This window comes from Manduca sexta, chromosome 28 (assembly GCF_014839805.1).
Source record: "Manduca sexta isolate Smith_Timp_Sample1 chromosome 28, JHU_Msex_v1.0, whole genome shotgun sequence".
NCBI classification, from domain to species: Eukaryota; Metazoa; Arthropoda; class Insecta; order Lepidoptera; family Sphingidae; genus Manduca; species Manduca sexta.
Window position 1 is genome coordinate 7,754,915 of NC_051142.1, and position 7,825 is coordinate 7,762,739.

Below are 7,825 nucleotides of genomic sequence, written 5' to 3' on the forward strand. Positions count from 1 at the left end.
ATAATATTTTAATTTAATATATTTATTGATATTTTAAAAAGAATCTCATGGTGTAGATGCGTTTTACTCTAAAAAGATTTTTATTAAATTAAACATTGCAATTGTTTTCAAATTATTCATGACATATACAAATAAAGCTTTAACCGTAAATTGCAGTTGGCATTTTCAATATTAGGAAATGAACTCATAAATAAAAATTAGATGGTGACATAGATATTATTATGAAGATAGATGTAAATAAAATTTGAGACAAAAATAAATTAAATAGTATTTTGAGCTACAATATGTTTACTCTGGCGCTGTTTTGGACTTTTAAAACGAACCTTTTATGTCTAAAGCTCATAAAGAACTTGGAGCTTTAAAATACCGTTATATAATTGAATGCTTTTTGTGAACACATCACTTTGTTCTTTTATCGCAACACTGCGCCTACGCGATTTATTATTCATTAAGATATAGGTCGAATCAATTCTTCTGTTTATAACATATAATTTCACTGTTTTTAAAATTCGCGTTTTTTGTTATTTCCATTGGCATACCGTAACGTATTTAAAACTATAGTTTAAAGGCACAGGGTATATGATATATTGTTCCTTATCCAGTTAGTGAACATCGTGTGTATTAGTGGTAGAGTGCAGCGAGACGCGCGCTATGGGGCGGGCGGGCGAGTCGCGGGCCGCGTCATACTGCGGCGGCTCGACCCACGGAGGCACACGGAGGCTCCGCGTCGCATAGCCGCACTCTGTCAGTCCTCATCGCCGCTCGCCGCTCGCTACCACCACCATCGCTGCGCTACAGCCCATCATTTATTATTGGCAGACGACCTTGGGCTACATTATATTAATTCTAACAATTGATTAGGTCAATGACGAAACATAATATCTAAAGGGGTCCAGTTTCCATTATCACAGATAACTAAAATCCATAAACATTTTAAGAATATTCGTATCTTTTTGATTCATAAAAACCTAGTTTTTACTGCCCCAAAATTATTTTTAAAGGGAAAAAATCTGTTACATTCGAAAGGTCAGAGACCTTTTTGCTAAAGATTAAGTACTCACTTAAAGTTTTATATTTAAATAATAGAGCACAAAAGTCAAAGGGGCGAATTTGGCACCACTATCATTACACATCCTGAGTACGTTACTTCTAGACCTATGTAACCGTTTATAAGTTTATAAGAAAAGCCAATGCAAAACATTTCAAATTTGGTAGTTAAATAGTTAGGATTTTGCTTTAGTCATAGAACTGCGTTCGATGCCTTGATTGCTGATATTTAGTAGAGCTCTCGCTAAGTAGCTGAATATCACGTATAATATCGCACGTGTATTATTGGTCGAACGAATGACTGCAAAGGAATCTTTATGAGTATTAAAATTTTCGATAAAGGCAGTGTTAATTATACAAAATTCATCCTACGGTTCATACAAATAAGAAAATCTGTCCCCGCGAATGCTGGTTATTAACAAGATTTGTTATCATTAAAGCAATTATTGATATATTGTGTAAATGACAATCATCGCAACATTTCATTGTATTTGGATAACTTGTATCTTTATCGCATCATTTAGTGATTATAGATTATTGATATACTACAAGGCAACGACAGCGGTTAAAGTTTGTCACATTCTAAATAACTGATAGGTCTAGTCAGGTGATTATTAATTTATGGTTTGGGTTGAACATCGTACGTCGTCATTGATAGGATATTACGTCGATTGATATTTTACAAGGGCTTGAAGTTACTTCTTATGATGAAATAATATAATTATGATAATTCTTTTAGTTATTCTCCATAATGCAAACTCGTCTATCACTTACGTCAAATGTTAAAGAGTAACATAAGTAGATAGCGACCATGCACCGTACGTACATAAGTTGTTAAAGCCCACCATCGTGGCTCACCTAAATTGTGTCGACTGTCGAGGGGTAATCATCTCTCGTCAGTCGACATTCTGTTGGACCCCACTCCACTTACCATCAGGTGTAGTGGGGTCACTTTGTCATGCCCGTATACAATAAAATAACATAACGAATTTTAAAAGCTAATTACCATGAAAATTACATAATATATTTTCATAATTGAAGTACGTAAAAAGTATCAAGTACGTAGGTAATGTACAACAGTAAAGTAATTTTACATATCTTACAATTTTTTCATCAGCCATCAAAATTTTATCGATAATTTTAACGAATGACGCGAGTGGTTCACCGAGGTCTGTAGGTCACAGGAAATATTGACACACTGTTCAGTTCACTCCATTGCAAATGAAACACCAAACACATCGCGTGCGATTGCAAAAGGTCATTTACAAGGGGATTATGCGAATTTACTTCGACGTAAAAAACGTATACTACCCTTACAGATAGGAAATCCTAAAGCAATTTTTTGTATGTTGCATTATTATTCCTTTTAGTATTTTCTTACCAGCGATTGTTTTTATAAACGTGATTATACTGTGCATTCATACATATGAAAATAAAAAAATATATAAATATTATCATTATGTGTATATACACATATACTTGCTTCATAAGTTTATTGGTGGCCTTATTTTATTTTTATTTTATTGAGGAAAAACCAACAGTTGTACAAACGAACTTTAGTCGTGTGTTGTTTTTTTTTTTTTTAATCTTTATTTAAGGAGCTTGGTCGTTATTTCACGACTATGTCGCTCCGTACGTCCACTTTTATCCATGCCTACTATTTTTTTATAAAATTAAAATATTTTTTTAATAAACCCTTAGCCTCTTCCGATACTGGAATGGACAAAAAGATTCTGAGATTAGATTCATAGGTCGGACACTTCGAGTTTACATGGATGAGTTGGGTAATGCAGTGGTACCTACCCAAACTCTTAAAAAGTAAATCCTTATTACTAAAATATAGATATGAGCTCAACACACATTGCATCTCTTTTCGGTTTTGTTGGATTGCCGTCTTACCACTGTATTGCTCACACACTTGTACATTATGATATCTCTTGCGTGCCTGGCTAATCCCCCTTGAGACCCTTGCCCAAAATTCAGTTAGGAGAGATTCGTACATACAAATTCTTTTACTATTGATGAATACAAAGTCTATTTAATGATAATAATTATTCTGTCTGTTCACCACCTATTTAGATCGATGTTTTAAACACTCCATAGTTGTCTGGGATTGCGACTGATTACAGAAATTTTGGTGATTTTCATCAGCCCACTTTATGTAACGTCTAGCGATTATTTATTTGTCGATGTATGTATTTAAGTATTATTTAAACTATAAGCGATTACAACGTCGTGGTATGATGTAATGTTTATTAATTGTAAACTAGCCATATTTTAAATGATAAAGCATTCGTTAATTGTCTATTTTATCTAAGACTAGCTTTTGCTCGCGGCTCCGCCCGCGTTATAAAGTTTTTCAAGCTAAAGTTTTCCGTTATAAAAATAGTAGTTTCCCGGGAGCCTATGTTCTTCCCAGGGTCTCAAACTGTCTCCATAGCAAATTTCATCTTAATACGTTGGGTAGTTTTTGAGTTTAACACGTAACAGACAGATGCAGCGGGGACTTTGTTATATTATTTAGAACTTTTAAGTGAAACAATCCCGTCATACATCATTGTTGCATAACTTTAACCGTTTACGCAGCGCAGGCAACGGAAGCTCTCAAAACTCATAATTTTCCCCGTTTTTGCAACATGTTTCATTACTTCTCCGCTCCTATTGGTCATAGCGTGATGATATATAGCCTATAGCACTCCAGGAGCAAAGGGCTATCCAACACAAAAAGATTTTTTCAGTTCAAACCGGTAGTTCCTGAGATTAGCCATTACTACTCCGCTCCTATTGGTCATAGCGTGATGATATATAGCTTATAGCGGTCCACAAATAAAGCACTATCCTACACAAAACGATTTTATCAGATCAAACCGGTAGTTCCTAAGATTAGCCATTACTGCTCCGCTCCTATTGGTCATAGCGTGATAATATATAACTTTGAGCACTCCACAAACAAAGGACTATTCAACACAAAAATATTTTTCAGTTCGAATCGGTAGTTCCTGAGATTAGCCATTACTGCTCCGCTCCTATTGAATATAGCGTGATGATATATAGCCTATAGCACTCCACGAACAAAGGGCTATCCAATGCAAAAAGATTTTTTCAGTTTGGACCGGTAGTTCCTGAGATTAGCCATTACTGCTCCACTCCTATTGGGTATAGCGTGATGATATATAGCCTATAGCACTCCACGAACAAAGGGCTATCCAACGCAAAAAGAATTTTTCAGTTTGGACCGGTAGTTCCTGAGATTAGCCATTACTGCCCCGCTCATATTGGGTATAGCGTGATGATATATAGCCTATAGCACTCCACGAACAAAGGGCTATCCAACGTAAAAAGAATTTTTCGGTTTGGACCGGTAGTTCCTGAGATTAGCGCGTTCAAACAAACAAACAAACAAACAAACAAACTCTTCAGCTTTATATAATAGTATAGATAGTATAGATAACTGTATCTATGTATACTTAGTTTTTTAGGGATGAGACATTTGTACCCGCTCGAATAGCAATCCTATACATAAGGTGTACAAGCCACTACAGTGACCTACGTATTATAATAACATATGTCACTTTGCGAAAATAGTTTGTGTATACCTAGTATGCAGGTCCGCATAATTGTATCGAATGGTGAGGGATAATCGTCTCTCATTAATCGATAACATATCTGGTCGCCGCGCCCCTTCATTTACCTGATCATTGCGGTTAAGGGAAGGGGAAAATTAATAGTTTCAACTGTTGTCCATATTTCTTTTTGATTAATTTCGTTGCAGAATAAAGACAGATTAGTGTTCTCGGGGCCCCGCCGTGCTTCATCGCTCGGTATTATAAAATGCGTGCCACTGCTGTTTCTGGTTTACAAGAGTTGCAGGAGCGGGTCAGAAGGCGGGAAAGTCTCTGATCTGATCACCACACCAGTATAATACAGTTTAGGAATTAAATGATTTATATAAGATATAGGTAATTGGTATGTGGACAAAATTATATTTACATTTCTGAAACAGGCTCGTGGAATAGACTGTATATGCTAAAGTTTTGCTTAAGAACTCGACGTCAGCGATTCTCGGGTTGCTTCGACACTTAAAGGTCTTCTATTCGTCTTCACATTTTAAAGTATTTAAGTGAAACATTATTAGGTTTCATCCTGTAAAGGCTTAGTTCTTAGTTGGTGTAAACATGGATGTTCTGTCTCATACTGAAGATTTAGGTAGCCCCAATATTTTGCCTATGTAAGCGGCGATAGCGCAGTTGGATGTGGAACGGTCTGCCAAGACGAATGTCCGCAGGTTCTTGTTCTGTATTCTTTATGAATTTATCGTTCGCTTTAACGGTGAAGGAAAACATCGTGAGGAAACCTGCACATCCGAGAAGTTCTCTATAGGAATTTCGAAGGTGTGTGAAGTCTACCAATCCGCACTAGGCCAGCGTGGTGGACTAAGGCCTAATCCCTCTCAGTAGTAGAGGAGGCCCGTGCTCAGCAGTGGGCAAGTATATAATACAGGGCTGATATTATTAATATTTTGCCCCTAACAGATGATAATGAAGTTTTACAGTATGCACTGACACCCATATTCACAAACAATACTATAAAGATGCACAATACGCCCGAACGGATAGTGTTGGCAAATTCATAGTTTTCTGCATCGGTTTCTACAGTTTCTTTTTAGCTTTGTGTATCTGACAAACATTATAAAGTTAATATCTCAATATGACCCAATTACAGCGCCCTATACTATACCTATACACCGCGTAGGCTTTAATTTTTTAAACAGACTTATTATCACACCATTTCGCCATTCCTTGCTAAGTAAATTTTATTACACTATTTACATACAATAATTAATCTTGGATCAACAGTTCATAGCATTAATCTATAACAATTCTTAAAATGTACTAATGCTGGTCTGAATTAAGTCATAGTTTTGTCTGTCCTCACTTTAAATATATTTAAATTTCGTTGCAGTACTACCGCACTCCGCAGGGATATTAACAGAAGTAAAAATTCGCACGACACGGTCCCTCCGTGTTTAAATTAATTCGTGACGCAGCTTTCAGGAGGGGAGGGAAAAGCATTTCATGTTCATTGTGATGAAAAATAATAACACAAACGTATACATGTTGAATATAATCAAATTATTTTAACACGTTCAATTAAAAATTTAATTAACAAACTTTACTAAAAATACAATACAAATAAAAATAGACAATTAATATAAAATAAAGTAAAATATTTTGCGTTGCTGAATCTAGATCCTGCAATGCAAAATATTATAGAAACCTATTTAACGGAAGATTCACATATAACTCTTATTAATCCGGTTGTATGTATTTTTTTTTTTAAAAAAAAGCTAACTTATGTAATATATCAAAATAGAAATGTAATTTAGTTAATTTTTTTATCCTATTTCCAAAATTATGTATTAACTATAATTTCTTAAATTCGTTGTTGGAACTACAATGAAAATTATATTCGTGGAAGCTTGCTTTGTTTTAATTAATTATTGTTTGTATTAGGAATATTATAATTTTTAGAATTATTTTATTATGTTTTTTAAACTTTGAATCCGATATAAATTGATTTAATTCTTTACTTTAAATTTTAGGCTTTATTTAATAGTAAATTAGTGACTATGACTTTTTTATTGTAACAATTAAAATTATTCATTTTAATTTAATTATTTAATTATGTTTAGTCTTCACAGTATTATCTATACTATTATATAAAGCTGAAGAGTTTGTTTGTTTGTTTGTTTGAACGCGCTAATCTCAGGAACTACCGGTCCAAACTGAAAAATTCTTTTTGCGTTGGATAGCCCTTTGTTCGTGGAGTGTTATAGGCTATATATCATCACGCTATACCGAATAGGAGCGGAGCAGTAATGGCTAATCTCAGGAACTACCGGTCCAAACTGAAAAATTCTTTTTGCATTGGATAGCCCTTTGTTTGTGGAGTGCTATAGGCTATATATCATCGCTGTATTCAATAGGAGCGGAGCAGTAATGGCTAATCTCAGGAACTACCGATTCGAACTAAAAAAATATTTTTGTGTTGAATAGTCCTTTGTTTGTGGAGTGCTCAAAGTTATATATCATCACGCTATGACCAATAGGAGCGGAGCAGTAATGGCTAATCTTAGGAACTACCGGTTTCAACTGAAAAAATCATTTTGTGTAGGATAGTCCTTTATTTGTGGACCGCTATAAGCTATATATCATCACGCTATGACCAATAGGATCGGAGAAGTAATGAAAAATGTTGTAAAAACGGGGACAATTTATTAGTTTTGAGAGCTTCCGTTGCGTGCGCTGCGTAAACGGTTAAAGTTATGCAACAATGATGTATGACGGGATTGTTCCTCTTAAAAAGTTCTAAAAAATATATTATAAAACAAAGTCCCCCGCTGCATCTGTCTGCCTGAACGTGTTAAACTCAAAAACTACCCAACGTATTAAGATGAAATTTGGTATGGAGACAGTTTGAGACCCTGGGAAGAACATAGGCTCCCGGGAAACTACTACTTTTATAATGGAAAACTTTAGCCTGAAAAACTTTATAACGCGGGCGGAGCCGCGGGCAAAAGCTAGTAATGGTATATTACTAATGTTAAAAACATTATTTTTTGTTATATATAATTTGCATGCAGTCTTCACCTATAACCACAATTGCACTTAACCATATCTATAAGTATATCGGTGTGCATTGAGTTGAAGATCAATAAAAAAATACTTTTCTCAAAGGTCGATGATTATTCTCTTTAGAAATTTATTGCATCATATTA